The 9,489-nt window shown below is 35.7% G+C and overlaps 1 non-coding gene across 1 annotated transcript; it reads right to left on the bottom strand.

Moving 5' to 3' along the window:
* Positions 1-5,693: 5,693 nt before the first annotated feature.
* LOC127898981 (small nucleolar RNA R71) lies at positions 5,694-5,797 on the bottom strand. Its single transcript, XR_008050749.1, has one exon. It is a non-coding gene; the product is annotated as a small nucleolar RNA R71 (small nucleolar RNA).
* Positions 5,798-9,489: the final 3,692 nt, after the last annotated feature.

Below are 9,489 nucleotides of genomic sequence, written 5' to 3'. Positions count from 1 at the left end.
CTGAATCATCATCTGAAGATGGCTCCATCTCTCTTTAAGATATTTGTCATCTTGTAATAATGGGTGTCTTTAGCTTTTGCTTTAAGCTTTTGCCTTTAACTTTTTAAAGTTGTTTGTCATTTTGTAATAAGTGTATGCTTTAGCTTTATGCTTTAGTTATTTGTTCTTATGTAATCATGTACTTTACTTTTGTAAAATAGGTGTGCCTGTATGCCGGCTGGAAAGAGCTTGATCCAACTTTTGTCCTCCTTATATAAGAAGAGTTATTTTCAATAAAAATCAGAGGAGTTTTGAGATAACTTTCCACCCCATGGATAACTAAAACTGTTGTTTTTATTCTTTAATCCTAAGATTCTTTAGGTTTAGAACTCTTACCCTAAGCTAGTCAGGCTCTTATTCTTTCTTTGTTCTGAGATAATAGACAGAACCCTACCTTTAGACTAAGTGACCAAGGAGAGTCTGTGTCTTTTTCAGTTGTCTATGCTCTTAGTTCATCGTAAGAAAGGAACGTCTGGTATCTTGTAACCACGTCATTCTCGTTTTCTAGGTATATTGGCTAGAAACCCGAGCATGCGGACTACTGGTCCAAAGGATAACTCTGTTATCATTGCTCTGGTATAACAACGCCACGTACTTAGATGCTCCAGTTGGTATCAAAGCACCCCTTCATCATGTAAAAACCTTATTCCAAATACAAAATCAGGGGAAACTGGCTCGGCCAACGTACAATTGATTGGCGGTGTTTGACCCATTCTCGTCTCCAGAGAGTAAGATACACATGTCGCCTTCCCGACCTCTATTTTAAGCACCGTTTACGTTGGTTGACTTAGAATTTTATCCTCTTTTATGTATCATTCTTATTCATATGAGTTCTTTTATTTTGAATTAAATTTTTGAGGATATTTTAAATAAAATAAATAATTTAAAAGAGAGATAAAATTCAAGAATTTTTTTTTAAAAATATTTTGAGATGCACTTGATAGTGTTCCTCTTCTATGGCAGCTGCTTCAATACATTACTAAATGTGCCCTCCTTATAATACTTATTGATGAATTATCTAATATTTGTTGAGATAATCATGATGAATTGATTTATGAGTTATCTTTGTATATCACATGTAATTGTTTTAATGAGAACACAATAAGATAATTAAAGTACTTCTAGGAAAATTCTGTCAAAAGGACATTAAGAGTCTAAGGAAATTTGGTATTTAACTGGGACCATCCAGTCCCCACCTCTTTTCTGAGAATTTTCTTGGTGTATTATTCACGTGAACAGATGCATGAAGGCTGCTTTATTCCTGTTATGTTTATAAATTCTTAGTGGGAGTTCTATTATTATTAAGATTCTAGGAATAAATAATAATCGAACTAAATATTTCACGCAAATAGAATAGCATTATGTTAATTTAATGTTTGGAAAGGATGATAATTAGAAGCATCGATGACTTTTCGATTACAATCCTCATATTAAACTTTCATTAATTTGGTTTATGGTTGCAGTAAAATATATTTAAATCTGTGAATGGAATGAATATTATGTTGACATTGATTATCTATTGATTGAATGTTATTTTATGTTTTCGAATGAGTTGTGTACAAATTAAACATAAGACTCTAAACAAACACTAATTTTGAGCTTGAGCATACCATTTCTCTTTAGAAGATAAGGAGCATTATAAAGCTGCTTTACAAAAGCCTCGTATGCTCGCATCATGTTGCCCTTATTAATGAGTCCAACAAGTATTGGGTTGCTCATATATAATAGCTCAAATATGTTAGACATCTAAGCGATAATGTCCAACCCCAGTAGTTGGGACAATATGGGAGTCTATATAATATTTAACCTTAGGGATATGAAGGCTAGCACTAAGAAGCTGCTAAAACTTTTAATCAAATATATGTTGCTAACAACTATAGAAGATACTCGCCTATAGGTGGCTAATGATTCTAGCAAATTCCATATAATTGATTCAGCATGAAGGATTTTGGCTTGTGCAAAGCTTCAAGCTTTGAGCATAAGAGATGGGGTAGTCCCTCTTAGTGGTTGTCAAGGGCTTGATCCTAATCTGCTTGATAAGGCAAGCAAGCTTGAAAAATAAAAGGAGAATACATGGATGGCTACTCACCATAAGTTAGAGCTATTTCACTTGTGATTGCATTTAGTAGAAATCTAATAAGTAGCCATACCTTGCGACTATAGAAATACACTAAAAGGTTTTGATTTTCTACATTATAATCATCAAAGGAAAAGATGGGTATGTAAGGGCTCTCAACGCTCCCCACATAGCTATAGGCCTCTCACGATTCCTCCTCATATTATTCACCAATTGATCCCACCAAATAATAGTATAGTCAATGAATTTAATGACAGCTAGCTTTACCTTTTTCTCCTCTAAATTATTATGATAATCAAAGATCAGCTTGACCTTTTTTTCCCACTCTAAGTAAGCCTCGAGCTCATTTTTTCCTTGAAAAGAAAGAATGGTCACTTTGATTTTACCTAAATCCCTATCCTCATCATCTCTCCTATACCCCCTCTCTTGCCTACCTCCTCTACATGTCACTCTATCCCTATCTACGTCGGATGCTCGTTCATCACCATCATCTTCCCAAAATTCATTCTCTACCATATACTCATCCATAGGCTCATATCTACACCTATTATTTCCCCCGTTACATCTTACTTCATCATGTCTGGCCCTGTTACGCTCTCTACTAGTTTGGTCCTTTTGAATACTCTCAATTGTAGCCCCATGTTGCCTCAACTGGCTTCCTATCTCTTCAAACCTTATATTCATCTTCTCAAATGCCTGGTGCATTGCTTTTAAAGCTAAAGTAAGGTCTACTATGGAAGGTTGCACTTCACTTTTGTCATCCATATTAGTTATTTGAAGTAAACTGCAAAGAGATGTTAACAAAAAAAAAAAATAAATCTCACAAGCTTCATGGGTTTACACTCAAGATGTCACTCTACTTGTGTTTACACTCAAATGCAAGTTTGGGTTTCTAGCGGATATACCCTTAATCTTTTAGATATCAAACCAGTGGAGGAAAACCATAGTTGACTATGTTATGTCTCGACAAGATATGTGAGCAGAAAGATTTCTTCAAAGACCTCATTGAAAATAGACAACCCTTTGCTTCAGCTTGCTCTTATATTTTCTCAATCAAGTTCTTTAGGAACTAATGGCTAAATCAAGGAAAAGCACCAAAGTATAATCCCTCTAGCAATCATAGTCCAAGAAACAAGAATGAAAAAAAAAACAAGAAACAAGAAGCAAAAATAACAAAAACAAAGAAAGAAAGAAGATCACCAAATATGATGATGATGATGATTATTATTATTATTATTATTATTATTACTATTTATTGTTGTTGTTACTATTATTTTTTTTAAATCTTAAATAATTGAAATTTGACTGAATTTAGGGAAAGGAATAGGTAAAATTTGCGGATTTAAGGTAAATAAACCACAAGGATGCAAAATTGATTTAAAAAAACCTAAAAATGATGTTCATCCGCCATTGTTCACGATTTTTTTAAAGAATACTATTGAGTGTTAGAAAATGCATATTTATAAAGGAGAAGATCATCATTTTACATTTCAAGCCTTACTAACAACCCTTACTTTTATGTATTTAAGCTTCTTGTAATTTAATTATGTGTGTTTTATTTTAATTAAGTATTTTATGTATTTTAGGGGCATCATAGTCATTTCACAATGAACGAGAGATCAGACACCAAAACGGACATCACTTTTGAACTTAGGACGGTCGAAAACCTTAGGAGGAGCATAAAAGGAAAAATGACACTGCTCACATGTACGGTACTGTTCACGACACTGTTCACATAGACGGATCGATGACGTGGCATTGACCGATGATGTGGCATTGACTGATGAGGTGTCATGATCCTGTTGGACTAAAATTCTTATGCACTGTTGATCGATGACGTGGCAGCATATCAGTGGACCAAAAGTCTCGCGTACGGTACATGCATTACATAAGATTAATTTCAACCAAACCGCGTCACTGTTCAACCCAGGTCAAACCGTGTTACTATTCACCCACGTGGTCAAACCACGTACTGTTGACCAATGACGTGGCGCAATCCTGAGCGTCCAAACTGTTTTTAATCCGATGGCCACGATTTACTCAATGTATCTATAAAAAGGGGGTCTCCCCCCTAATTTGATAGCTCTGAATCCATTTTTGGGATCCATTTTCTGTAATTCCTTCTCCATCTTGTATTTTCTACATATTTTAATAAATTTCCATTTTGCCCCTAGTTCAATTATGAGTAGCTAATTTTCTTTCAAGCTTGGGTTGAAGGTGAAGTCTCAACATGTGTCATGGGCTTTATTTGGTAAATTTATTTTCTTTTCCCCTCTAATTTTTGTGGATGATTTGACTTTTCGTCGACAAATAATAATAATCTTGTCTAGATACCGCCCTGGTTACACCGGCTCCCTAGTACAAGGTTATTATTATTTGGCACAATAAGCCCTTAGCACCATATTGAGTAGAGTGTGGTTCATGAAGTGTGGATTCCCCCCTCATGATTAATTGGCATTAATAAGGAATATTTAGCCCATAGTGCATGTTGATGCGGATCCAGATACCCAAGTACGTCAATTTAATAGATTTTCACTTTAATTTATTCTTGCCATCTTAATTCGAATTTTAGGATAATCCAAATCATTTTCACCACAAATCCAACCACATATTCATACAAAATTAATTCTACATATAATTAAAATCCACCTCCTCGTGGGATCGACACTCGTCACCATTGATCTATACTACAATAGATTCGTGAACTTGCGAGTTCAATTAAATTTGCACAACAAGTTTTTGGCGCCGTTGCCGGGGAGGTAAGTAATTTTAATTCATAGAATTAATTTTTGTGAATAATTCCATTTAATTGTTTTCTTGTATTTTTTTCTTTAAAAAAAAAAGAAAAAAAAAGTGAATCTACATTTAAAGGTTAGTATTTCTTTTTTTTTCTCTCTTCTTTAAAATTCTGTAATTTAATTTTCAACTTATTTTTCTTTGTAAATTTTTTTTGTTTATCTTATTAATTTATTTCATGTATTTGTTTTTGTGTATTTTTATAGTAAGGTTGTAATAGTGAAATAAGGTTAGTATCGTAATTTCTCCCTCTTCTTTATTTTTATTCGTTTTTTTCCCATCTTTATTTTTATTTTATTTGTTTTGCATGCATGGTCGAAGGTCATTATTACCTAATCTTGAACCTATAGACCTTGAACTTGAGAAAACACTTCGCACACACAAACAAGTTAAAAATAAAATTGATTTGCAACCACAGGAGAGGCCATTTAAGGACTACTTCAGTCCTTTAGCTAATTTGAGCACATCATGCATAAGATACCCAAATGTAGCTGCTAGGAGTTTTGAACTAAAACCTAGTGTGCTAAATTGTCTCCCAACATTCTATGGCCTAGAAAATGAGAACCCCTATAATCATTTGAATGATTTTTATGCTATTTGTCAAACATTTAAATATGAGAATTTTTCAGATGATGATGTAAAACTTAGACTATTCCCATTTTCTTTAAAGGATAGAGCTCGTTCATGGCTTAATACATTGCCTGCAAATAGCATTGCATCATGGGAACAAATGGTAACAAAATTTTTTAATAAATATTTCCCAGTGCATAAAACCAATGCTATTCACAGGGAAATTTCAGAGTTTACACAGGGAGAAGACAAGCAGTTTTTTGAAACATGGGAGCGATTCAATGGACTACTCTTGAAGTGTCCACATCATGGGTACGAGAAATCACACCAATGCCAACACGTTTTGGAGGGATTATTGCCGAATGTGCAAGAATGGCTAATGGCAACAAGTGGAGGAGAGCTAATGTAAAAAAGTGCATCAGAGATTTGGGAATTCTTTCAGCAACAAGCGGATAATTCCCAACAACGGAGTCGGTCGCTCAGGAATACTAAAAGAATTAAAGGAGTGGATGAAGTTCACATTGGCGAGTCAAGTTCAGAAATTAAAGAAGTCAAAGCGATAATTGAAGGTCTCTCTTGACAAATAGCATCGTTATCGACTGCTAAATCAATAGAGCCACATGACCATGACTCATACTCAGATCAAGTCAATGCCATAGGTGTAACGAGAAAACCATCGAATTACAACCCATACTCCAACACATATAACCCTGGATGGAGAGACCACCCCAATTTTTCATGGTCTTAAGGATTCCAACAGAATGGACCAGCAGCTCCAGCTCTACTAATTCCACAAAATCCTCAAGCCTCTCAGCCACCATTTAGACCATACAATCAAAACCAGAACTACTCTCAACCCAGACTACGGGAGGATGCATTCCAGAATTTCAAGAATGTTACTCACTCCACGATTGAGCAACAGAACCGCATCATTGATGGACTACGAAATGAGTTGAGAGTAGGCTTCAACTCACAAGCCCAATCAGTTTCAAGCCTTAAAAAGATGGTGGGACAACTTGCTTCTTCAGTTCAGACCTTGGCAATGACTGTTGAGAAATGAAAGTTTCCAAGTCAACCAGTGCCTAATCCTAAAGGAGTACATGAACCAAGTACCAGTTCACCACAGCAGCATGGAGAGGTCAAAGCAGTCATGACCTTATGAAAAGGAAAAGAAGTCGACAACAAAGTAGAGATGCCGGTGATAAAAGAAAATCAAATTGTACCTGTGAATGTTAAGGACTCACCACCGGAGGAGAAAGAAGAAACCAACCCACGAGAATATGTTCCCAAAGCTCCATTTCCTCAGAGGTTAGCGAAAGGAAAGAAGGGAAAATCCACAGGTGAGATTCTCGAAATCTTCAAACAGGTAAGTGTTAACATCCCTTTACTTGATGCTATAAAGCAAGTTCCATCTTATGCCAAGTTTCTTAAAGACCTTTGTACTAAAAAGATAAATATTCATGTTCAAAAGAAGTCATTTTTAACAGAAAACGTTAGTTCTATCCTCCAACATAAAATTCCTCTAAAATGCAAAGACCCAGGCTCCCCCACTATCTCATGTAGTATAGGGAACCACACAATTGAGAATGCTTTGTTGGATTTAGGAGCTAGTGTAAATTTGTTGCCTTACTTTGTATTCGTGAAACTTGGACTGGGAGAATTACACCCAACTCCAGTGGTGTTGCAGCTTGCAGATCGTTCCACAAAAATACCTCGTGGTATTGTGAAGGACGTGCTTATGCAGGTCGACAAGTTTTATTTTCCTGTTGATTTCATTGTAATTAATACTCAACCAATACAGGATTCAAGGAAGTATGTCCCCATTATCCTAGGTCGACCTTTCTTGGCAACTGCCGATGCTCACATTCAATGCAGAACTGGAAATATGCAGTTGTCCTTTGGCAACATGACTATGGAGCTGAACATCTTCAATATTGCCAAATAACCTCATAATGCAGATGATGGAATTGTTGATGTGGATTTAATTGAAGCATTAGTTGATGACACTTTTCTTTCAAACCTTAGTGATGATCCTTTACAAACATGTTTAACTCACTTTGGTTTTGATTTTGATATTGACAGATAGGTCGATGAGGTCAACACTCTACTTGACTCAGCACCATCCATGGACACTAATAAATGGAAGTCAAGAGTTGAACAACTAGCACCATCAGAGAAGAAACTCATCCCATCATCAGAATCACCACCGAAACTCGAGCTCAAACCATTGCCCAACACTTTGGAATATGCATTTTTGGGAGAAGAAAGTACTCTACCAATAATCATCTCATCATCCCTAAATGACGAATAAAAAGGTAAGTTGTTGGATGTTTTAAAAGAGCACAAAGGAGCATTAGGATGGACCATAGCAGAGATTAAAGGTATAAACCCAGTAGACTGCATGCATTACATTCACTTTGATGAAAATGCTAAACCTACTAGGGAAATGCAACGTCGGTTAAATCCTAACATGAAAGAAGTTGTTAGAACTGAAGTCCTTAAGCTATTAGACACAGGTATCATTTACCCAATTTCTGATAGTTCATGGGTCAGTCCTGTACAAGTTGTCCCCAAAAAGTCAGGAGTCGCAGTAGTTACGAATGCTGATAATGAATTAATACCCACTAGAGTGACTACATGATGGTGTGTACGCATTGATTATAGAAAGTTGAATTCTGTCACACGTAAAGACCATTTTCCTTTATCATTTATTGATCAAATGCTTGATAGATTAGCAGACCATGAATTTTATTACTTTTTAGATGGCTACTCAGGATATAATCAGATTCCCATAGCACCAAAAGATCAAGAGAAAACTACTTTCACTTGCCCTTTTGGCACTTTTGCATATAGGAGGATGCCATTTGGATTATGTAATGCACCTGCCACATTTCAATGATGCTTATGTAATGCACCTACCACATTTCAACGATGCTTATGTAATGCACCTGCCACATTTCAACGATGCATGTTAAGCATTTTGTCTGATATGGTTGAACGATTCCTTGAAGTCTTTATGGATGACTTTTCTGTCTTTGGTGATTCATTTGATCAATGTTTACATCATCTAACACTAGTTCTGCAGAGATGTATCGAGAAGAACTTGGTCTTAAATTGAGAGAAGTGCCATTTTATGTAAAACAAGGTATTTTTCTCGGTCACATCATTTCAAGCAAAGGTATTGAGGTTGAAAAAACCAAGGTGGATCTCATTTCTAATCTTCCTCCACCCAAAACAGTCAGAGAAGTAAGATCTTTTCTTGGGCATGCTGGTTTCTATAGACGTTTCATTAAAGATTTTAGCAAAGTTTCTAGACCCTTATGCAATCTACTTGCTAAGGATGTACCTTTTATCTTTACTGATTCATGTCTTGTGGCGTTTGAAAAACTAAAGCAATTGTTGACATTATCACCCATCATTCAGGCCCCAAACTGGAGCTTACCATTTGAACTCATGTGTGATGCATTTGATTATGCAGTAGGAGCAGTATTAGGACAAAGAGTTGATTGAATTCCCCATGTTATTTATTATGCTAATATGACATTGAATGATGCACAGTTGAACTATTCAACTATTGAAAAAGAAATGCTAGCAGTAGTGTTTGCATTGGAAAAAATTTGATCTTATCTCATTGGTTGTAAAATAATTGTGTTCACAGATCATGCTGCTCTTAAATATCTTCTCACAAAGAAAGATGCAAAAGCTAGACTAATTCGTTGGGTGTTACTTTTGCAGGAGTTCGACTTGAAATTTAAAGATAAGAAAGGCACAGAGAATGTTGTAGCTGACCATCTCTCTCATCTCCACTTTGACACAATTATGGAATCATTACCATTGAATGAGTCATTCCCAGATGAACAATTGATGAGTGTGAAAGTATTACCATGGTATGCTGACATCGTGAATTATCTTGTTACAGGTCAACTTCCAGAGCATTGGACCAAGCAAGACAAGGCTAAATTCTTTGCAGAAATAAAGAATTTCTTTTGGGATGACCCTTATCTGTT

The sequence above is a fragment of the Citrus sinensis genome, chromosome 7 (assembly GCF_022201045.2).
Source record: "Citrus sinensis cultivar Valencia sweet orange chromosome 7, DVS_A1.0, whole genome shotgun sequence".
Taxonomy (NCBI): domain Eukaryota; kingdom Viridiplantae; phylum Streptophyta; class Magnoliopsida; order Sapindales; family Rutaceae; genus Citrus; species Citrus sinensis.
Note: the sequence above shows the minus strand (reverse complement) of the source record. Positions and strands in the feature narration are given on the sequence as shown.